The 24,748-nt window shown below is 39.5% G+C and overlaps 1 long non-coding RNA gene and 1 pseudogene across 1 annotated transcript; both read right to left on the bottom strand.

The window, feature by feature from the left end:
• Positions 1 to 402: 402 nt before the first annotated feature.
• On the bottom strand, positions 403 to 2,239 carry LOC140709669 (complex I assembly factor TMEM126B, mitochondrial pseudogene; annotated as a pseudogene).
• Positions 2,240 to 2,352: 113 nt separating this feature from the next.
• On the bottom strand, positions 2,353 to 24,748 carry LOC140709670 (uncharacterized). Its single transcript, XR_012090369.1, has 3 exons — positions 23,997 to 24,748; positions 21,999 to 22,097; positions 2,353 to 2,488 (listed from the first exon to the last, which is right to left on the bottom strand). It is a non-coding gene; the product is annotated as an uncharacterized lncRNA (long non-coding RNA).

Consider the following 24,748-nt stretch of genomic DNA (forward strand, 5'->3'; position numbering starts at 1 on the left):
TGTTATAGTATATGGGAAAATGTGCCTAGATTATATGCAAATACTATGCCACACTATATAAGGGACTGGAGCATTTGTGGATTTTGGTATCTGCAGAGTATCCTGGAATTAATCCCCTATAGATACTGAGGGAAAAGTGTGTCACATTTTGCTTATCCATTCATCTGTTGATAGACATTTGGGTTGCTTCTATCTCTTAGCTGTTCTGAATAGTGCTGCTATAACATGGGTGTGTAAACATCCCTTCAATACCCCGCTTTCAATTATTTTGGGTATACATCCAGAAGTGGGATTGTTGGATCATATGGCAGTTTTAATTATTTGAGGAATTTCCATGTTGCTTTCCAAAGCAGTGGCACCATTTACAATCCCCAAAAAGGTGCACGGGGTTATAATATGTTCACGTCCTCACCAACACTTGTTATTTTCTGTTTTTCTTATAGTAGCTATCCTAATAGGTATGAGGTGGTATCCCAACAGAATTTTGGCTTGCATGTCTTTAATGATCAGTGATGGTGAGCATCTTTACATATGCTTCTGGGCCATTTGTATATCATCTTTGATGAAATGTCTATTCAAGTCCTTTGCTATTTTTAATGTTATTTGTTGTTGAGTTGTAATTCTTTTTTAAAATTATTATTACATTTATTGATACTGAATATTTATTATCTGTTATGTACCAAGCAAAATGGACACACTATCAGGAGATAAAACCTATATCTTATATGTAAGATGAAACTTATATTTATTGATTGAATTATTGAATATTTTTTGAGTATTTGCTATATACCAGGCAAAAGGCACAGAAACAAATTATCTGTTCACAGTTACTTTTAACTCTTTCAGCAATGCCTGAGTCCTCTTTATAAAAACTTCATTCTGCTAAGTTAGCAACCATTCATTTTTTTGGTTACTCTTCATGTATAGTTTTCCCAAGTGTCCGTTCAAATACTGCATAATGGTGTAGACCATTTAATATTCCAAACATGATCTGAAAGACTAGAGGAATCGCCATTAATTTCATTTGCGTTTGACAAAGCATCATCCAATGGAGTAAAACCCTTCCTTTTGGTGGCAGTGGAACGGTATGATACTTGGTTGCCAGATGTCCATTTTTAGTAAACGCCAAAGAACTGGGGTAGAAACCACCACAAACTATGCCAATCAGTGAGCTTCTGAAAACACAGTTTTCCTTGCTTATGTTATCTTGAAGCAGCGTCTGAACAGGAAGTTTGAGAATATTCCAGAGAAACCAGTTGTTGTCCCAAATGATGCCATTTGATATATATTTGGTGTCATTTCTTTTCTAAGGTACTCAAAATTTTTTTCTATGATTTCTATGATCACTGGTCTTCTGAGTTTTGCATCTTCTAGAGAAGGACTAGGTTGACCATGCATAGATGCTGTCATCTTGACATCCTTGGGCGCTTCCTCAGTTCCCACCCGCACCACACCTGAATCCCTCAGCTTAGCCCCAGCCTCATACCTGAACACCGCCATTTTGGTATTCTTTATAAATTCTGCACATAAACCCCTTATCAGATATATGATTTGTAAATATTTTCTCCTATACTGTATGTTGCCTTTTCACTTTATAAATTATATTCTTTGATACACAGTGGTTTTATTTATTTATTTATTATTTTTTGAGACAACCTCACTCTGTTGCCCAGACTGGAGTACAGTGGTGCAATCTTGGCTCACTGCAACCTCCGCCTCCCAGGTTCAAGCATTTCTCCTGCCTCAGCCTTCTGAGTAGCTGGCATTACAGGCATGTGCCACCACGTCCAGCTAATTTTTTGTATTTTTAGTAGAGACAGGGTTTCACCATGTTGGCCAGGCTGGTCTTGAACTCCTGACCTCAGGTGATCTACCTCAAGTGATTACAGGCGTGAGCCACCATATCCGGTGATACACAGAAGTTTTAAAGTTTGATTTAGTGGTCTTTAAATTTTTGAATGCTTTACAGGAGACATAAAACTGCCATACTACATGAGAACTCAAATGGTAAGTACTTAAATAAATATGAATTCTGGAACATTAGATTCTAAATGGGAGGGATGCAACAGATAGAACTTGAAAGTTCCCTGAAAGGACAGGAGAGCAGACTGCACCCTCTGGTTCACCCTCCCAAGGCTCAGTGCTTCCCTCTCTGTCCCAGGCCCACTGCAGAATCTCTCAAAATAGACATATCCTGGGCAACCCACCAGACTTGTCACTAACAAATGTATGCAGGATTGGGAATGGCTCCCAAAGCAAAAGCATTAATAGTAGGGTCATTAAGTCCCGTATGCCTTAACGCTTTGACTAGTTTCCAGTCTGTACCTAGAAAGCTTGGAATTAAAGGTTGAAAGGAAATTACAAGAGAGTGGCCAGCCACAGTGGCTTATTGTGCTTGTAATCCCAGCACTTTGGGAGCTCAAGGTAGGAGGATCACTTGGGCTCAGGAGTTCGAGACTGGCCTAGGCAACATCGTGAAACCTTGTCCCTACAAAAAAACAAAAAAAATTAGTCAAGTGTAGTGGTATGTACCTGTAGTCGCAGTTACTCAGGAGGTTGAGGTTGAGGTGGGAGGATTTCTTGAGCCTGGGAGGTCAAGGCTGCAGTGAGCCAAGATTGCACCACTGCACTCCAGCTTGAGTAACACAGTGAGATCCTGTGTCAAAAAAAAAAAAAAAAAAAAAAAAGAAAAGAAAAGAAAGAAAGAAAAGAAAATAGAAAGAAAAAGAAAATTACAAGAAAGTAATCATAACATCTGTTACAACATGGATGAACCTTGAAGACATTATGCTTAGGGAAAAGAGACAGACACAAAAGGTCACATATTGTATGATTCCATTTAAAACATTCAGAGTAAGTAAATACATACCGATGAAAAGAACACTGGTAGTTGTCCGGGGCTAGTTGTCCGGGGCTAGGAGGAGGGAGAAATAAGAAGGAGCTGCTTAACAGGTAGGTACAGAGCCGTATTTTGACATGGAATTGTTTGGAACTAGATGGAAGTGATAATTGAGCAACATTGTGAATCTACCAACTGCCACTGAGTCGTTCTCTTTACAATGGTTAGTTTTATATTATATAAATCTGACTTCAGTAAAGAAAGAAATCAGTCAATCAGTGTATAGAACACTGAATGTCAAATTCCATGATTAAGGCAGAGACTCATTGGCCCCACGATTAAATGGCTTCCTCTCCATTCACTCCCAAGCCTGCATTTGTCAGTGGGAATCTGAGCAGGGTCTGACCCGCACCCTCTGCAGCAACCAGCTCAGAAAGGCAAACCAGAAACTGTTGTAGCAACCAACCCACACCAGTCAGGACATGGCAGTGATGCAGCTTCTCTAATTTGTGCCCTAGCTTCGAACTCAGAACCAAGCAGAGAAAGCCAAATGTACCCCCATAACCAGTCATATGAGATGCCTCAATGCTTATTAGACACTTCCAGTGTCCCATGTCAATAGCCTGCAGTCAACAGCACATCTGACGCCTTCCCTTTTGTTCACTACAAAGCTTTCCCACTTTGTCAAAAGTGGCTGACTCTCTTGCTTTAGCAAGCACTTTCTAAGTAGGCCCTGACTGTTCCCATTTGAGTTGTCTTTATTTCCATGCAGCTGTCAAGACATTACCAGGGATTTTCACATTTCGGTGACCTTCAGTGATAATTACATCTACCATTGTACACCACAGTAAACAGACACTCTCTCCTAAACAAAATGCTTTCTTAACAATGAGTGAACATCCTATGTACAAATGATGAAGTAAAAACACAGTGCCATTCAGATCTTTACTGATATTTAAACAAACTATAGAGGAAAATTCCAAATAAACAATACCGACACAAAAAAGTAAGTGCTGTTTGAAACTACCGAGAAGTGACTTGCAGTTTAGTGAATCAAAGGTTTTCCTTATTCTTTAAACATTTTTTAATAACAGGCATGTCCTTCCTAGAGAAGCACATACCTTTCTCCTAATTTTATTCTTACCAAAGATTATATTGTATTTCTTTACAATTACATACTCACCTCCACACCTGTGTTTATGTCTTACTTTTGGTTTTCTTTTTCTTTTTCTCTTTTTTTAAGAGATGGGGCTTGCTATGTTGCCCAGGCTGTTCCAAGTGATCCTCCTGCCTTGGCCTCCCAAAGTGCTAGAATTACAGGTGTAAGCCACCATGCCCAGCCATTTTTGTTTCTTATGTTATTTTATGACTATTCTTGCCAAATATTTTTCTATTTTCATTTTCATCAAATAACTAGCTTTCCTTGATCACTAATTCACTTCTCTTCTTTGTTTTGTAGTTTGTTAACCTGCATTTTTATGTTTACTTATTTTCTTGGTAACTTCTTTGAGCTATTTTATTGTTTTCCCTTTCTTTCTTATTTTTTCCTTTTTTTTTTTTTTTTTTTTTTTTTTGGTCCTGCTCTGTCACCTAGGCTGGAATGCAATGGTGTGATCACAACTCACTGCAGCCTCGAACTTATGGGCTCTAATGATCCTTTCCTGCCTCAACCTCCCAAGTAGCTGGGACTACAAGCAAGCACCACCACGCTTGGCTAATTTTTGTACTTTTTGTAGAGACAGGGTCTCACTCTGTTGCCCAAGCTGGTCCTGAACTCCTTGCCCCACGTGATCTTCCCACTTTAGGCTCCCATAATGCTGGAATTACAGGTATGAACCACCATGCCTGGCCTTTTGGTCCTTTTCCAGCTTCTTACATTTGTATTAAACTCATTTATTTGCTTCTTCTTGTTTCTATCAAAATACCTTTAAGTTTCTAAACTGTACGCTGAATGTCATTTCCTTTATGCTGCAATTTTTACTTTTACTTCTTCTTTAAGCTAAGACTCCAATGTATGTTTTCAATGTCCAAATGGATACATTTTTTGTTATCTTTCATTTTTAAATTTCTGCATTATGGTCAATGTCATTTGGAAGGCATTACTTCTGCCTTTTCAAATTTATAGTTTATTTTTGAAACCAAGTACCTGATAAGGTCTTCTGAATTTTCATATTTTAGAATAAACTGTAGTATCTAAAAGGAAAGTGTGTGTATGTATATACACATACACAGAAATCAACTGTTCGTATTTCATCTCATTTTAATTTTTCTATTGTTTCATACTCTTTAATATTGTCTCATTTTTATTTTAAAACATCTACTAAATTATATATGTAAAGAAAACATACAAAATATACTTTTTTTTTTACTATTTATATTACACTTATTAATAGATGTGTTTAAAAACACATGACAAGAAGTTCCAAGTTGGCGTCAATCCCCACCTCAGAAAACCAAAACCAAATATGCACCTCCAAAATCCTCACCAGCAACAACCCAGAGCTCAGGTACAAGGGCGAGACCATTCCCAGGGCCACAGAGAAGGGGAAAAACTTCAAGCAAAGGACAGGAGAATTAGACTTCCATATCCATGATGCCCCTCCCCCTATTACAACTGGCACCAGTCTCCCCACAGCTCATGGTTTCTACAATGGAAAAAGTGAAATTGAGGTGGTCAACCACTCCTCCAACTTCTTGGATTCCCAGGCAGGAGACCTCTCCATGCTTTAACCCATGGGTACCATCGTGACTGCCTGAACAGAGAACTAACCCTAAGGACAGGCAGAAACAAACAGGGTAGGCAGGACTACCATCCCCAGCCTCAGAAACCTCTTTGTAACTCAGCCAAAGGAGATGCCAAATCAGGGTGTCTGTTCACCAGCACCATGCTGCAGGAGGGGTTCCCCAGGTCCCCTGGACACGAACACCTAGACAATCTTTCCTCACTGCTGGGGTAATCTCTTTAGGACCTCCTCCATTTAAGACAGGCAGAACTCTGATCACTTAGAAGAGTTAAACCTGGGCTTAACGCGCCACCTAGAGCCACAGGAGGCAGTGACGATTCACTAAGCAAGTATGTTCAATAAAAAGCAAAACAAGTCAGAGAAAACTAGAATAAATAAATAATCCTCTATTGCAAAAACATAGATATATACCCACAAGAAACAACAGCAGAGGAATATGACCTCCCCAAAAGGACAAAGTAAAAATTCAGAGAGTGACCCTATCTAGATGGTGACTTTTTTTTTTTTACTATTTATATTACACTTATAAATAGACGTGTTTAAAAACACATGACAAGAAGTTCCAAGTTGGCGTCAATCCCCACCACAGAAAACCAAAACCAAATATGCACCTCCAAAATCCTCACCAGCAACAACCCAGAGCTCAGGTACAAGGGCGAGACCGTTCCCAGGGCCACAGAGAAGGGGAAAAACTTCAAGCAAAGGACAGGAGAATTAGACTTCTGTGAGCTCTCTGACCAGGAATTCAAAATAGCAGTTTTGGCTGGGCAAGTGGTGACTCACGCCTGTAATCCCCATGCTTTGGGATGCCGAGGTGGGCGGATCACTTGAGGTCAGGAGTTCGAGACTAGCCTGGCCAACACAGCAAAAACCCATCTCTACTAAAAATACAATAATTCAGCTGGGGTGGCGGCTGGTGCCTGTAGGTGGGAGGATTGCTTGACCCCAGGAGGTTGAGGCTGCAGTGAACCATGATTGTGCCATGTGTTGTCCACCCTGGGCAACAGAGCAAAACTCTGCCTCAATAAAAGAAAGAAAGAAGATAGAGAAAATTACCTCCAAAGACCAAATCTAAGAATGATATTCAAGAGGAAGCTGACCAAGAGCAAGGGGTAGAAATCTTCAAAGAAGTGATAACAGAAAATGCCAAAAACAGGAGAAAGAGATAAATATCCAGGTGCAAGAAGGCATTAGAACATCAAGCAGATTCAACCCAACAAGACTATCCCAAGTCATCTAATAAGCAAACCTCAAGGGTCAAGGACAAAGAGAAGATCCTAAAACCAGTGAGAAATAAGAAACAACATATAAAAGACCTCCAATATGTCTGGCAACAGACTTCTCAATGGAAATCATACTGGACAGGAGGGAGTGGAATGATATTTTCAGTACTCAAAGAAATAAAAACTGTCATCCAAGGATATCGTATCCAACTGAACTGTCATTAAAATATTAAGGGGAAATAAAGTGTTTCCCAGATAGAATTCACCACCACCAGACCCTTCTTGCAAGAAATGCTAAACACAGTTCTTCAGCCTGAAAGAAAAAAACACTAACATGCAAAAGAAAACTTATTATTTTACATAAAAATGTATAAATTGGCCGGGAGCATTGGCTCATGCCTGTAATCCAAGCAGCTTGGGAGGTTGAGACTGGCAGATCATCTGAAGTCACAAGTTTGAGACTAGCCTGGCCAACATGGCAAAACCCCGTCTCTACTAAAAGTACAAAAATTAACTGAGTGTGGTGGCAGGCAACTGTAATCCCAGCTACTCAGGAGGCTATTGCAGAAATATTGCTCTAACCAGGGAGGCAGAGATTGCAGTGAGCTGAGATCGCACTGCGGCACTCCAGACTGGGAGACAGAGTGAGACTCCATCTCAAAAAAAAAGTGTAAATTGAGACAACTAAAAGTTAAAACGTGGGGGTAGGAATTAAACTGTAAAACTTTTGTGGGGGTTTGGGCTTTGTTTGTTTCTGTTATTTGGGATCTAAGATAAGTTGTCATCTCTTTTAAATAACTCATATCTATAAAAACTGTTTTGTAAGCTTCATGGTAATCACAGCACAGTTTTTATAATAGATCCACTACAAGTAAAAAGCAACAAATTAAAACATGCCAAGAGATAATCACTTAATCACAAAGGAAGACAGTAAGAAAGGAAGAAAGAGACAAGTCTCAAAACAACCAGAAAACAAGCAACAAAATAGCAGTAGTAAGTCCTTACTTATCAATAATAACACTGAATGTAAATGTTCTCACTTCTCCAGCTAGAAGACATGAGTGGCTGAATGGATAAAGAAGCGAAAACCAACAATATGCTACCTTCAGGAAACCCATTTCACCTCTAAAGACACATGTAGACTGAAAGTGAAGGGGTGGAAAAAGATATTCCATGCAAATGGAAAATTTTAAAAAGCAGGACTATCTATACTTACATAAAATAAAATACGCTACAAATCAAAGACTATAAAAAAGAAAAGGAGGGTCACTATGTAATGATAAAGGCATCAATTCAGGAAGAGAATATAACAATTATAAATATCTGTGCACCTGGACGGGCGCAGTGGCTCACACCTGTAATCCCAGCACTTTGGGAGGCCGAGGTGGGCGGATCACGAGGTCAGGAAATCCAGACCATCCTGGATAACACAGTGAAACCCCGTCTCTACTAAAAATACAAAAAATTAGCTGGGCATGGTAGTGGGTGCCTGCAGTCCCAGCTACTTGGGAGGCTGAGGTAGGAGAATGGTGTGAACCTGGGAGGCGGAGCTTGCAGTGAGCAGAGATGGCAGTGAGCAGAGATCGCACCACTGCACTCCAGCCTGGGCGACAGAGCAAGACTCCATCTCGAAAAAAATAAAAATGAATAAATAAATAAATTTGTGCACCCAACACCAGAGATCCCAAGTATATAAAGCAAACATTAATAGCTCCAAAGAGAAAGTTAGACTATAATACAATAATAGTAGAGGCCTTTAACACCTCACTCTCAGTAATGGACAGATCATCCACATGGAAAATTAACAAAGAAATGGCAGTTAAACTACACAAGATCTAATAGGTCTAACTGACATTTAAAGAAAATTTTGGCTGGGCATGGTGACTCACTCCTGTAATCTCAGCACTTCGGGAGGCCAAGGTGAGAGGATCACCTCATGTCAGGAGTTCGAGACCAGCTTGGCCAAAATGGTGAAACCCCATCTCTACTAAAAATACCAAAAAAAATTAGCCAGGTGTAGTGGCGCATGCCCGTAATACCAGCTATTCGGGAGGCTGAGGCAGGAGAATTGCTTGAACCCAGGAGGCAAAGGTTGCAGTGAGCTGAGATCATGCCGTTGCACTCCAGCCTGGGTGACCAAAAAAAAAAAAATTTCACCCAACTGCTATCAAATGCAGCAGGTTTACCAGTACATAGAACATTCTCCAGAGTAGACCATACCTTAAGCCACAAACCAAGTCTGTATCGAGTCTGATGTCTATTAAAAATAAACAAGTCTGACTTCTATTTGAAAAAATAGAAATCATATCAAGTATATTTTCTGACCAAAATGGAATAAAACTACAGAAATCAATAACAAGAGGAATCTCAGAAAAATACACAAACACATGGAAATTAAGCAACATGCTCCTGAATGACCAATGGGTCAAAGAAAAAATTAAGAGTGAGCCAGGTGCAGTGGTACATGCCTTTGTACAAGTTACTCAAGAGGCTGAGGCTGGAGGATCACTTGTATCTAGGAGTTCTGGGCTATAGTGTGGTATGTCAATTAAGTGTCCACACTAAGTTCAGCATCAATACAGTGACCTCCTGGGAGCAGGGGATCATCAAGTTGCCCAAAGAGACTGGGAAGTGACCCAAGTTGGAAACAGAGCAGGTCAAAACTTGCATGCTGATCAGTAATGAGCTATGCCCAGGCAACACAGAATAGGCAACATAGCAAGATCATCTCTTAAGAAAAAAATAAAAGAAGAAATTTTTTTTTTTTCTCTTTTGAGACAGGGTCCTGCTACATTGCCCAGGCTGGAGTACAGTGATGTGATCACTGCTCACTGCAGCCTCAAACTCTCAGTGATCAAGTGATCTCCCTGCCTTAGCCTCCTGAGTAGCTGGGACCACAGGCATGCACCACCACACTTGGCTAATTTTTTATTTTTATTTTTGTAAAGACTGTTTTTTGCCATGTTGTCCAGGCAGGTCTCGAAATCCTGGACTCAAGAGATCCACCTACCTTGGCCTCCCAAAGCACTGAGATTACAGGCGTGAGTCACCACACCTGGCCTAGAAAAAGGAAATTTTAAAATTTCTTGAAACAAATGAACATGGAAATATGGCATACCAAAGTCTATGGGATACAGGAAAAGCAATACTAAGAGGGGAGTTTATAGCAACTAATGCCTATATCAAAAAAGAGGAAAAACAAATAAAATAACCTCACGATACACCTCAAGAAACTAGAAAAGCAAGAACAAACCAAACCCAAAGTTAGTTGAAGGAAAGAAACAATAAAGATCAGAGCAGAAATAAATGAAAAGAAATCAACAAAATGAAAAGACAGTTTGTTTTTTGTTTTGTTTTGTTTTTGTTTTTGTTTTTTGTTTTTAGACAGGGTCTCACTCTGTTGCCCAGGCTGGAGTGCAGTGGCACCATCCCTGCTCAATGCAACCTCCACCTCCCAAACTCAAGCCATCCTCCCACCAAATTGCTGTGACTACAGGTGTGCGCCTCTACACTCAGCTAATTTTTGCATTTTTGATAGAGATGGGGTTTCACCATGTTGCCCAGGCTGGTCTTGAACTCATGAGCTCAATTAATCTGCCCATCTCAACCTCCCAAAATGCTGGGATTACAGGCCTGAGCCACCGTGCCTGACCTTGTTTTTTGAAAAGATAAACAAAATCAACAAACCTTTATCTAGACTAAGAGAAAAAGAGAAGATCCAAATAAATAAAATCAGAAATGAGAAAGGAGATACAACAACTGAGACCTTAGAAAGGATTATTAGATACTATTTGAAAGGAGTTATTTAGCTTGCCTTAGATAGATAACAAGGGAAGGGTGCCAGAGAGCCCCTGGCCCATGGGTCAGTGCCTCATTCTCACATAACATAAAAAGCAGCCTGAGAGGCCGGCGGTGACTCACGCCTGTAATCCCAGCACTTTGGGAGGAGGAGGCGGGTGGATCACGTGGTCAAGAAATCGAGACCATCCTGGCCAACAGGGTGAAACCCCGTCTCTATTAAAATACAAAAATTAGCTGGGTGTGGTGGCGCGCATCTGTAATCCCAGCTACTCTGGAGGCTGAGGCAGGAGAACCGCTTGAACCTGGGAGGCAGAGGTTGCAGTGAGTTGAGATGGGGCCACTGCACTCCAGCCTGGTGACAGAGCAAGACTGGAAGGAAGGAAGGAAGGAAGGAAGGAAGGAAGGAAGGAAGGAAGGAAGGAAGGAAGGAAGGAAGGAAGGAAGGAAGGAAGGAGCCTGAGAAAAAATTTAGGCTGATAAGGGAACTAACACAGGGTGCTGTGCCTAGAGACATGCCCATGGTGGCACAGATAGTAAAACCTCTGGCCCTTTTGGAAACAAACTTGCACAAACCTCCAGCTCACTCAGATAAGAGAACAAGGCCTGGCATAGAAATGCCTTTGTCCTTTGTATACTCAGCAGGTTCTCAGGAAAAGTTCCTTCTCCTTTTGTGGGCATGGGCACAGTGGGTTCTGGTGGTTTCTAGTGGGCACTCTATTTTCCTTTATTTGGACTGTAAGTCCGGCTTCTATGAATTATCACTTCAACCCCTGATTGGTCCCAGGCTAAGGTCCTGGGCCAAGCTTTCAGTTCAGCTTCTGATAGGTCCTGGGCCAAGCTGAGCAGCAGCTATGAATCGTCATTTCAGCTCCTGACTGGTCGCAGCCAGGGTCCCTGGGCCAAGCTGAGTCACATGTTCTCCAAGACAGCCCAGGAACTAAGCACATTCCTTCCCCTTCCCAGTCCATAAAACCTGGGAGCCCAGCCTCATAGTGGGCACCCCACTTGAGCCCCCCTCTCTGCTGGCAAATAGCTTTCTTCTTTTGCTTATTAAACTTTTGCTCTAACCTCACCTTTGTGTCTGCACTCCTTAATCATCTTGGAGGTAGGACAAAGAACTCCAGGTGTTATCTCAGACAAGAAGAGACTGTTACATCTTCGTGCATTGCTGAGACTACAACACTATTATGAACAACTATACGACAAATTTCAAAACCTAAGAGAAATGGATAAAGTCCTGAACCTATAAAACCTACCAAGATTCAACCATGAAGAAATAGAAAACCTCAACAAACCAATAAGATCCAAGCCATAATAAAAAGTCTCCCATCAAAGAAAAGCCTTGAACCTGATGGATTTACTGCTGAATTGTACCATTAAAGAACTAATACCAATCCTACTCAAACTCCTCAAAAAAACCGAAGAGGAAGGAATACTTCCAAACTCATCCTACAAGGCCAGCGTAAGTTACCCCAATACCAAAATGAGAGGTGGACACAACCAAAAAAGGAAAACTACATGCCAGTATCAATGATAAATATAATGTAAAAATCCTCAACAAAATACCAGCAAACAAAATTCAACAACACATTGAAAAAGTCATTCCCCATGATCAAGTGGAATTTGTTCCAGGGATACAAAGATGGTTCAACATATGCAAACCAACAAACATGATACAATCACATTAACAGAGTCAATAACAAAAACCATTACTTCAATAGATGCCAAAAAAGTATTTGATAAAACTCAACATCCTATATGATTTTTAAAAAAAAAACTCATCAAAATGGGTATAGGAGAAACTACCTCAAAATAATAAAGGCCATGTATGACAAACCCATAGCTAATAGCATACTCAACACAGATAAATTGAACGCCCCTCCTCTAAAGGCTATAACAAGACAAGGATGCCTACTTTCACTGCTATTATTCAGCATAATACCAGAAGTCCTGGCCAGAGCAATTAGGCAAGAGAAGAAATGAAGGGCATCCAAATTGGAAAGGAAGAAGTCAAACTAGCCTTGTTTCCAGATGACGTGATCTTATAATTACAAAAACCTAAAGACTCCACCAAGAACACTATTAGAATTGATAAATGAATTTAGTAAAGTGGCAGGGTACATAACAACATACAAAAATCAGGAGCATTTATATATGTCAACAGTGACTGATCTGAAAAAGAAATCAAGAAAGCAGGGCCGGGCATGGTGGCTCATGCCTGTAATCCCAGCACTTTGGGAGGCCAAAGCGGGCAAATCACCTGAGGTCAGGAGTTCGAGACCAGCCTGACCGACATGGAGAAACCCCATCTCTACTAAAAATACTAAATTAGCCAGGCATGGTGGCACATGCCTGTAATTCCAGCTACTCGGGAGGCTGAGGCAGGAGAATCGCTTGAACTCGGGAGGCGTAGGTTGTAGTGAGCTGAAATCGGGCCACTGCACTCCAGTCTGGGCAGCAAGATCAAAACTCCATCTCAAAGAAAAAACAAAAGAAAGAAAACAATACCATTTACAATAGTTACAAAATATATAAGACACCTAGGAATCAATCTAACCAGAGAAGAAATATCTATACAAGGCCGGGCATGGTGGCTCACACCTGTAATCCCAGCACTTTGGGAGGTGGAGGTGGGTGGATCACAAGGTCTGGAGTTCGAGACCATCCTGGCCAACATGGTGAAACCCCGCCTCTACTAAAAATACAAAAAAAAAAAAAAAATGAGCTGGGCATGCATGGTGGCATGCACCTATAGTCCCAGCTGCTCAGGAGGCTGAGGCAGGAGAATCGCTTGAACCTGGGAGGTGGAGGTTGCAGTGAGCTGAGATCGTGACACTGTACTCCAGCCTGGCAACAGAGCGAGACTCCATCAAAAAAAAAAAAAAGAAAGGAAGGAAGGAAGGAAGGAAAGAAGGAAGGAAGGAAGGAAGGGAGGGAGGGAGGGAGGGAGGGAAGGAGGGAGGGAGGGAGGGAGGGAGGAAGGGTCCATACAAAAACAAAGGAATATGATAAAATTCTGATGAAAGAAATAGAAGAAGACAAAAATGAAAAGATATTCCATGCTCATGGTTTGGAGGAACTAATATTGTTAAAATGACAATACTACTCAAAGCAATTTACACATTCAATGCAATCCCTCTCAAAATACCAATGATATTCTTCACAGAAATAGGAAAAAAATTCTAAAGTTTATATAGAACCACAAAAGATACCAAATAGCCAAAGCAATCCTGGCAACAACAACGAACCTGGAGGCATCACACTACCAGAATTCAAAACTTACTACAAAGCTATAGTAACTAAAACAGCATGGTACTCACATAAAAACAGACATGTAGATCAATGGAACAAAATAGAGCACTCAGATATATACCCACATATTTACAACCAACTCATCTTTGATAAAGGTGCCAAGATGATACAATTAAAAAAAGACAGTCTTTTCAGTAAATGATGCTGGGAAAACTGGGTAACTATCTTACAGAAGAATGAAACAAGACCCCTATCTCTCAGCATACATGAAAATCAAATCAAAATGGATTCAAGACTGAAATCTAAGACCTGGAATGATGAAAGTACCAGGAGAAAACATTGAGGAAATGCTCCAGGACATTGGTCTGGGCAAAGAATTTTGTATATGACCTCAAAACACACAGGCAACCAAAGCAAAAATGAAGTCCTAGCTAGTCAGGAGGCTGAGGCAGTAGGATCACTTGGGCCCAAGAATTTGAGGTTATAGTGATCTATAATTGAGCCACTACATTCCACTCTGGGTGACAGAGTGAGGAGGCCCTGTATCTAAAAAAATTTTTTTAAAAAGTAAAAAGATTAAAAACAGACAAAAGATCTTAACAGACACATCCCAAAAGAAGACATACAAAATGACATTTTGACATACAAAGACATACAAAAAGATAATGTACAAGTGGTCAACAGGTATATGAAGTTATACTCAATATTACTAATCATTAGAGAAATTCAAATCAAAACCACAATGCAATATCATCAGTCTCACCCCAATTAAAGTAGTCTGCATCAAAAAGATAGACAATAACAAATTCTGGCAATGAGGTAGAGAAAAGGGAACCCCCATGCACTGTTGGTGAGAATGTAAATTAGTACAGCTACAATGAAGAACAGTATGGAAGTTCCCCGAAAAAGTAAAAACAGAGCTATCATATGACCCAGCAATTCCACTACTGGGCATATTTTTAAAAAGAAGGAAAAAGGAAATAAACACACCAAAGAGCTATCTGCTCTCCCACGTTTGCTGTAGCACTATTCAAAATAGCCCTAATACAGAATCAACTTAAGTGCTCATCAACAGATGAATAAAGAAAATGTGGTAAATATACACAATAAAAAATTATTCAGCCATAAAAACAATGAAATCCTGTTATTTATAGTAATATGGATGGAACTAGAGGCATTATGTCAAGCAAAATAAGCCAAGCACAGAAAGACAAATATCACATGTTCTCTAAAGCTCTTACATATGAGTAAGATACAGATTAGATTGGTTGTTACCAAAGACTGGGAAGAAGACAGGCAAGTAGGAAGATAAATGGAAAAAATTATATAAATGTATTTATTACACTGAACTTGACACTTAAAATGGTAAAGATGGTAAATTATATACATATTATTTACCTTAATAAAGACAAAGGAAGAAAAAAATAGCAATTGGTAGACGCTCAGCATCTTACGCTGCCTGAAGTGATGAAGGAGAACCAAGTGCAGAGACCCAAGAAGAAATGACTTCACATGCTGTAGAAAGATTATGGGCTTTGAATTCGTGGGACTGAGTTCAAATCCGGGCTTGCATTCTTACTATGAGATATTAGATGAGTTATTTGGCCTCTCTAAATCTGCTTCCTCCTTGTATAAAGGAGATAAGTAAAAGAACTAAAGCATGGGTGGGCCATAAGGGCTCAGTGAATATCTGTTTCCTTCATGTTTCCTCTTTTAGTCATTAAAAAAAAAGAGAGAGACACATTCAGCTGGGCACAGTGGCTCACAACTGTAATCACAGCACTTTGGGAGGCCAAGGTGGGTGGATCACCTGAGGTAAGGGGTTCGAGAACAGCCTGGCCAACCTGGTGAAACCCCGTCTGTACCAAAAATACAAAAATTAGCTGGGTGTTGTGGTGGGCGCCTATAATCCCAGCTACTCATGAGACTGAGGGAGGAGAATCACTTGAACCCAGGAGGTGGAGGTTGCAGTGAGCCAAGATCATACCATTGCACTTCAGCCTGGGCAACACGTCTCAAGAAAAAAGAAGGAAGGGAAGCAAAGCGAAGTGAAAGGAAGGAAGGGGAGGGGAGGGGAGGGGAGGGAAGGGGCAGACTCCCAATGCCCTTTTGGGGAGAAATCTCTGCTTTTAGTTATGGGACCCCAAGAGTATAAACAGACAAGTTTGTGTCGGCTCTTAAACTGCTTACTTTTATATTGTATTACCTGTTTCTTTTTTCTTTTTAAACTAAAATAGTTATTGCAACAGAGGCTACTCTTGGGTTTTTAAGGAAGAATGTAGTTTAGATACTTAAAAATGTCTTTCTTTAAAAAAAATTGTAAGTGTGCTGTAAAAGCATCACCTGCACTAACCTCATCATAACTCTCCCTTTTTGGAGACCTAGGATTTAGTGTGGGCTCTTCTCAGACCTCAGAGATCCAGTTAAAAAATAGGTAGTCCCTATCTAAATAAAATTGGTCTCCTTGTACAATCCTATGATAAATTTCTATAATTTTATGTTTGATTTGGTATGCATCTTTAATCTCCCTCTAGCACCACCAGACTTTCTCTCTCTACCTTACGATGTAAATTTTGCTATTTGATTTTCCCCTCAGTTGTTTCCTTCAATAGTAAAATTTAAGGCTATTTAGCTGACAACTGTCTAGGGTTGTGAAACAGGTTATCAAGAATCTGATAGTCTAAGACAGAGGAAAAAAAACAGTTTTTATGAATCTGTAAGATATATTTTTATAGGCATGCCTAATACATCTATGTATTCATGTGCTGTGTATGAGTGTTTCACTACTGACAATATATAATAGAGCTCTAATTAATTGGCTTAAGAAAATAAAAGTGCTTGAATCAAATACACTATCAGGAAAAAAGAAAAGACTAGTCAAATGCTTTTTCAAGTTTACATAACTTAATTTAAATCTTTAATAAATAAGTTTGTTTTAAGATTGTTGGTAAAGTAATATTAGAAATGTCTTAAGAATTGCCAGCATACATTTTTGTTTGCATTTATTAATCAAGCAATTTCATACTTATCCCTGACAAATACTATTAGCTGTCAAAATTTGGTATAGGGGCTACAAAACTATAAACCCAACCAAAACAGAATAATCTTTGCTTATGTAATTTTTAATAAAGAAGACATTGATACTGGTTTTATCAAAATAGCTACATCTTGAATTCGTCAGTAAAATTACCCTAACTTCTAATCTTGTGGCTTTAGGCAATTCAGTCCACAAACAGTAGGGAGGTTTGCTTGGGAAAGGACAGTTATTGTCTTTGCTTCAAAGCTAAACTATAAACTAAGTTTCTCCCGAAGTAAGTTTAGCCTATGCTCAGGAATGAACAAGAACAGCTTGGAGGTAAGAAGCAAAATGCAGTCAGTTAGGTTAGAACTTTTTCACTGTTTCAGTTATAATTTTGCAATGATGGTTTCATAACTTTAAACAATAACTTTAAACAATAACGATCATAGTCTCCATAGATAATCTAGGTAAACAATTAAAATAAAATAGGTAAATGTAATGGGATAAATACTTGTCAACAAACTTGTCACAATTTAGAGTCTAAAGTTATATTAAATTAAATAATAGATATTTCATTATTTGGGTATTTTCCAATTAAGATAATTGAAGGAAAACTTTTTTTTTTTTTAATGCTTTAAGTTCTAGGGTACATGTGCACAACGTGCAGGTTTGTTACATATCTTGCCAGAAAAAAAAAAAGTGTCCTTTTTTAAAAAGGTGAACAATTTTTGTCTAATTCAAAGCTTATTTAAAGGTTACATATAAAACAAGGTAAAAGGGACCAAGAAATAAGAGAGGTGTAAAGAAAGCTATCAAAATAAAGAGGGTTGTTTTTAGTTAAATAAACAAATAAATAAAAAGAAATCATTTTATATGAGAAAGAATCTTGCATGGTAGATTTAGTCCTAGAATAAAATGACTGGTTGTTTAAGAAAGAGGGATGTTTAGGCCGGGCGCTGTGGCTCAAGCCTATCATCCCAGCATTTTGGGAGGCTGAGGTAGGTGGATCACAAGGTCAAGAGATCAAGACCATCCTGGTCAACATGGTGAAACCCCGTCTCTACTAAAAATACAAAAAGTAGCTGGGTGTGGTGGTGCGTGCCTGTAGTCCCAGCTGCTCAGGAGGCTGAGGCAGGAGAATTGCTTGAACCTGGGAGGCAAAGGTTGCAGGAAGCCAAGATTACACCATTGCACTCCAGCCTGGGCGACAGAGCGAGACTCTGTCTCAAAAAAAAAAATTTAAAGAAAGAGGGATGTTTAGAACACACCAGAAAGTCCAAGTCATGAAGAGTCTGTGTAAGTCACAACAAGAAGATTTATTTCCCAAAAAAAGAAAAAAAAAAAAAAGAAAGAGGCCAGGCAAGTGGCTCATGCCTGTAATCCCAGCACTTCGGGAGGCCAAGGTAGGCAGATCACCTGAGGTCAGGAGTTGGAGACCAGCCTGGCCAATATGGCAAAACCCTGTCTCTATTAAAAATACAAAAATTAGCCAGGCATGGTGGTGCACACCTGTCATCCCACCTATTCAGGAGGCTGAGGCAGGAGAATCACTTGAACCTGGAAGGCAGATGTTACAGTTGCAGTGAGCTGAGATCACATCACTGCACTTCAGCCTGGGCGACAGAACGACACTCTGTCAAAACAAAAAACAAAAAACAAAAAACAAAAAAACCTTTTATATGATCAAGTTGTCTGTAATTAAAAAGAAATTATAGTGATCTTTCTAGAGATTGGGCTTGATGCAAAAAACAACACTTACATATTAAATAATTGCTTCGAACAATGAAATTTTCCTAAGGGATTGATTTACTCTTAATAGATTATAATATATTTTAATTTTTTTAACCCAAAGTTCAACTTTTATTGCACCTCACCATTTTTTTGTTTTCTCTCCCTTCTGAAATAGTAAAGCCCTCTTTCAACTCATTTTCAGCTCATATATGTTCTTTTCAAGTTCTCTTTGTTGAGGTCTGATGCTAACAATATTTTCTTAAGGTCTAAACAAAATGTTTTCTTCCAACGTAATATTCAGTGCAGTGCGGAAGGTGTTTTCTTTTGCCTTTTGGTAACTGGCCTAACAGATTTTACGATTTATTGGAACAATTCCTATGCCATTATTACTAAGTTTTGCTTAGGAAAAAACTGAGATTAAAACAACTTTTTAAATTAAATTTATTACATCCATATATCTTTCTCTATGTGCTTTTACAGTCCTTGTGACATTGATTTATAAGGCCTTGACTCCTGGGTCTAAAAAGGACACCAAGTCCCGCTAAATCTTAAAAACTGACAGCAATTAAAGCCTCATCTTCAGACCTGGTAAAAGATGCCAATCAAAATAAACTACATTTCAAACTACGGAAATGAAAGCTATTCAACTCCTCAAGACCAAGGGACTATCAAGGAAGAGGTGGGCATGTGAGATTGTATGGGCTGATTTTGAGAGATAAAATAGTTCAGTTTCTTTAATGTCAAAGGCACACAAATGCAAGACCAGCATATAGGCCCCTGTGTCAGATTAACAAGGTTTTCAAAAGCATTAACTGACTCCCTAATAAAGGTTATAAATGGTATAAAAAGCTTATGGAAGTTATATGTTATGGTTAACATTAAAACTTTATAGATTGTTTATAAAATTTTGAAAAACAAATCTAATTGGCTTCATCCTGTTTTTATTAGGGCTTATTTGGAAAATTAAGTTTCCTCTCTGAAAGAATGAAGGTTTTCACCCTTTTTTGAAATCCTTATGTTATCACTTCAGTTAAATGAATAACATATTTTACAATGACCTGTAATCTCATTTTGTAATATTAAGTGTTTAAACCTTTGATATTTGACAAACTTTCCAAAGTGAAATTATAAATTATGTCTTTTTCTGACCTAATGAATCCTTTAAGGTATAAAGTTCCCTAAAGTCCAAAAATGACATATATGGGGTTTTTTTGGTATAAAAATTATACAGGAAACATTGTCAAATATGAAATGCTATTTGGTTTTCTTTGGGCTGTATTTGTATAAATATATTATTGATGTGTTCCAAAATTATGAAAAAATCCTATAATTCTGATAGGACTTAGTGTACGTTATCAGTAATAATTATAATTATGTTAAATTATTGTGTGCCACAGAGGTAACAAGTTTTCTTGTCAATTGCATCTTTGACTATGACTGCTCTAAAATTTTTTGTCATTCATGGACAATTGTTGTTTTGGTCCTCTTTAGAAAGTGGTTTTATAATCAGCTATAAAACTCTGAATAGGTGCTCCTCAATGCAAGTTTCTGATAACTTTGGAGGCTGTGACATCGGAATAGAGGAAAAACTTTCAGGACTCAAAGAGAGCTGAAATGTTCATGAATATGAAGCAAAACAAAAATTAACTGCATGGACTGAACTAATAGAAGACTGAAGTAATCTTTTTGACTTTTTACTTAAAATGTTGCTGATCCTTTGTTCTGTTTTTTCAGTCAGAGTAATGTGGTCTATATTGATTTTCCAGGATTGTTATTTTGTTTGTTGTTGTTTTTCTCCCTTTTTCTCCTGGTTTTCTCTTCATAGAACATGAGAATTCTCAACCTGCTAAAAATGAGTTTTCTTAACTCAGGAGCTACACATCTAGGAGTAAACCATCCTAACCGTGAATGATCAGAGAAAACCTGAGACCAGAGACTCACTTTCTTCTAAAATGCTTTCTCCAAAATATTTTTTAAAAAGAAAAGGGGGGAAATGTGAAAGGAAAATAAATCTTAGAGCCCCAAAAATCACTAAACTAAAGGGAAAAGTCAAGCTGAAAACTGTTTAGGGAAAGCTTGCCTCTCATTCGATTCAAAGTCATCCCTCCACTCACTGAGATAAATGCATATCTGATTGCCTCCTTTGGAAAGGCTAATCAGAAACTCAAAAAAAATGGAACAATTTGTCTCTCACCTACCTATGACCTGAAAGCACCCTCTGTGCTTGAGTGGTCCCACCTTTCCTGATGGAACCAATCAATGTATGTCTTATGTATATTGATTAATGTCTTATGTCTCCCTAAAATGTATAAAACTGGCCAGGTGTGGTGGCTTATGCCTGTAATCCCAGACTTTGGGAGGCTGAGGCAGGTGGATCACAAGGTCAGGAGTTCAAGATCAGCCTGGTGAAAGATAGTGAAACCCTGTCTCTACTAAAGATACAAAAATTAGCCGGGCAAGTGGCGGGAGCCTGTAATCCAAGCTACTTGGGAGGCTGAGGCAGAGAACTGCTTGAACCTGGGAGGCGGAGGTTGTGGTGAACCAAGATTGCACCACTGCACTACAGCCTGGGCAACAGAGCGAGACTCTGTCTCAAAAAAAAAAAAAAAAAAAAAAAAAAACCAAGCTATGCCCCAACCACCTTGGGCACATGTCATCAGGACCTCCTGAGGCTGTATCATAGGCACACATTTTCAACCTTTGCAAAATAAACTTTCTGAATTCACTGGGACCTGTCTCAGATTTTTGAGGTTGACACGTGAAATCAGACATACCAGCAGAACAAAATAGAGCCCAGAACTAAGCCAATACATTTATGGTCAATTGATTTTTGACAAAAGTGCCAAGAATACACAACGTGGAAAGGGCAGTCTCTTTAATACATGTTGCTGAGAAAACTGAATAACTACATATGGTAGAATGAAATCAGAACTTTGTCTCACACCATATCCAAACATCAACTCAAAATGTATTGCAAACCTAAATGTAAGACCTGAAACTTAAAAACTACTAAAAGAAAACTTAGGGGAAATGCTCCATGATATTGGCAAGGATTTTTTGGCTATGACTACAAAAGCACAGGTTACAAAAATATATAAATGGAATTACATCAAACTAAATAGCTTCCACAAAGGAAAACAAACAAACAATCAACAGAGTGAAGACATAACCAAAAGAATGGGAGAAAATATTTGTAAACCACATATCTGATAAGAGGTTAACATCCAAAGTATATAAGAAACTCAGGCTCATGCCTGTAAACCTAGCACTTTGGAAGGCTGAGGTGGGTGGATCACCTGAGGTCAGGAGTTCGAGACCAGCCAGGCTAACATGGTAAAACCCCATCTCTACTAAAAATACAAAAATTAGTGGGGCAAGGTGACACACACCTGTAGTCCCAGCTACTTGGGAGGCTGAGGTACCAGAATCACTTGAACTCTGGAGGTGGAGGTTCTCAGTGAGGTGCCATCGTGCCTCTGCACTCCAGCCTGGGTGAGAGAGAGAGAAAAAAAAAAGAATATGACAAATAGCAGTTTCAGTATGGGAAAGACATATACTTTCTTATACTTCTGCCATTGTCCACTGCAAGATTTATTCACATATTTTGGAGTATAGGGAAGGCAGGATTCTGCAATTGTGAATAATGGAAACTGTGGCTAAGTATACAAAGACCACGTAGCAGTTATTAGGTATTCTGATAATACTTTGACAACCTTGTTTGTCAGTTGGTATTAACTTGAATGTGTTCTTGTTTAGTTATTATTCAATTAGTGTCTTCTTATTTTCACTTCTGATTTCAACAAATACCTGGAAACTTATTCTGTATTTGGCACAGATCTATGCTGTGGAAGAACAATAAATATATTAGTGCTCTCAAAAACTTGCAATAAATGGGCCAGGTGCAGTGGTTCATGCCTGTAATCCTAGCACTTTGGGAGGCCAAGGCAGGCGGATAACTTGAGGTCAGGAGTTGAGATCACCCTGGCCAACATGGTGAAACCCCATCTCAACTAAAAATACAAAAATTAGCCAGGTGTGGTGGTGGGCGCGTGTAATCTCAACTACCCTTGAAGCTGAGGCAGAAGAATCACTTGCGACTGGGAGGTGGAAGTTGCAGCGAACCAAGATGGTGCCAACACACTTCAGCTTGGTTAACAGAGCCAGACACCATTTAAAAGAAAAGAAAAAAACCTGCAATAAACACAGGATGATAGATGCAGGCTGGTAATTTGGGGATACTGTTGAAAACTAAAGAAATAAAGTGCTTGGGATTGTAGGATGTAAAAAATACTTCATGGAGAAAGTGGGCCTCAAGAATGGCTGTGACTAGACCAGTAATTAAGGAAGCAGAGGCCTCCACATTTTATCCTCCTGCACTCACTCTTCGGTAATAAGGGGACAGAAAAGGAGGGGCATGAAACGAAGTCTTTTTTCATCCTACTTCTAGGGAACCTGCCCCAAGAAAACTTTGGTTAGCAGCTTCTATAAATCATTGTGAATCTTGTGATCCATAACATGCAGAAGAAATTCCTCTGTTTACATTTTTAAGTCTCATAGTATTCCATCCTGCAGATACACCAAATTTTATTTTGTGGTCCCTGGAGCACCCAAGGGTGGTTTCCACCCTTTTGAATTTACAGTGCTGCAGGAAATGCTCTAGTATCTGTATCCTGTAAAACTTGTGAAAGTATTTCCAAGGGTAAATTTCTAGCAGTGGGAATGATTGTTCAAGGGATAGATTATGCCAAATTATTTTCAAAGGAGGCTGCACCAATTTGTATTCCCTCCACCAGTACACAATGGCCTGTTTTCCTACATGGTCACCAGCTCTGACTGTCAAACGTTAAACTTTTGCTTATCTCATATATGTAGGTGGTATCTTCTTATAGTTTGGATTTGCATTTCTTAAAATGTGAGTATGACTGACCACTTTTCCGGGACTAATGGGCTGTATTTACTTTTCTATCCTCTGGCCAAGCTAAGTGTTAAGAATCCAGGGAAGATACAATTTTGAGTCATCAGCATATACATACAGATGGTATTTAAAGTCATAAAAGTGAGTGAGATCCCCAAAGGAGTGAGTATGATTAAGCGGCCCTGAAGGAACTCCTAGATCAGAAAGTCAGGGAAATGGGAGGAACCAGAAAAGAGACTATGAAGAGTAGTCAGTGAGCTGGGGAGAAAATGAAGGAAGTGTGATGTCCCAAAAGCCAAGTAAAGAAAGTTTATCAGCTGGGCACAGTGGCTCATGCCTGTAATCCCAGCACTTTGAGAGGCCAAGGTGGGTGGATCACTAGAGGTCAGGAGTTCGAGACTAGCCTAGGAAACATAGTGAAACCGTGTCTCTACTAAAAATACAAAAATTAGCTGGGCATGGTGGCACTCACCTGTAACCCCAGCTTCTCAGGAGGCTGAGGCAGGAAAATCGCTTGGACCCGGGAGGCAGAGGTTGCAGTGAGCCAGGATTGGACCACTGCATTGCAGTCTGGGCTACAGGCAACAGAGTGAGGCTCCGTTTCAAAAAGAAAAACAGAAAGAGAAAAAAAACAGTTTATCTAGGAGAAAGCAGTGACTGGCTAGTTCAAATGCTACCGATAGGACAAATAAGAAGAGGCCAGGAAATGGCAATTGAAGAGCAAGGTGAAGGTCATTGGTGGCCTGACAAGAGTAGTTTCAGTGGAGCGGTGTCAGTGAAATGCTAAGTGGAGTGGATTCAAAGGGTGGGAGAACTTTGAAGATGCAAATCCAAGGAGGAAAGAATTACTGAAAGATGTCCCTCAGTAAGGATGGGATCCAGCGAACAACAGAAAGGGCTGGCGGTAGCTGGGTAGATGTGGGAGCCTAAGATTCTCTTCTGGTTGCTTCTGTTTCATCCCTATCAACCTGGCAATGCCCTAATCTGAGAAGACTTTAAACCAGAAGGCACACTTGCTCTTGAGGCCGTTCAGTTGTAATAAACTTGCACAGGAGAGGTAGGTGGGAAGGTCCAGGGAACTTCCCCTAAGGTAGGAGACAGGCTCAATGCTGGGCATCAGCATCTGCATGACAATGGTGCCATTCTGCAGACGGAAGAATGCAGGAGAAACATCACTACAGTTTCATTTCCATTCGTTCCTAGATTAAGTCTCACAGTCACAAA

The sequence above is a fragment of the Chlorocebus sabaeus genome, chromosome 2, assembly GCF_047675955.1.
Source record: "Chlorocebus sabaeus isolate Y175 chromosome 2, mChlSab1.0.hap1, whole genome shotgun sequence".
Classification (NCBI taxonomy): Eukaryota; Metazoa; Chordata; class Mammalia; order Primates; family Cercopithecidae; genus Chlorocebus; species Chlorocebus sabaeus.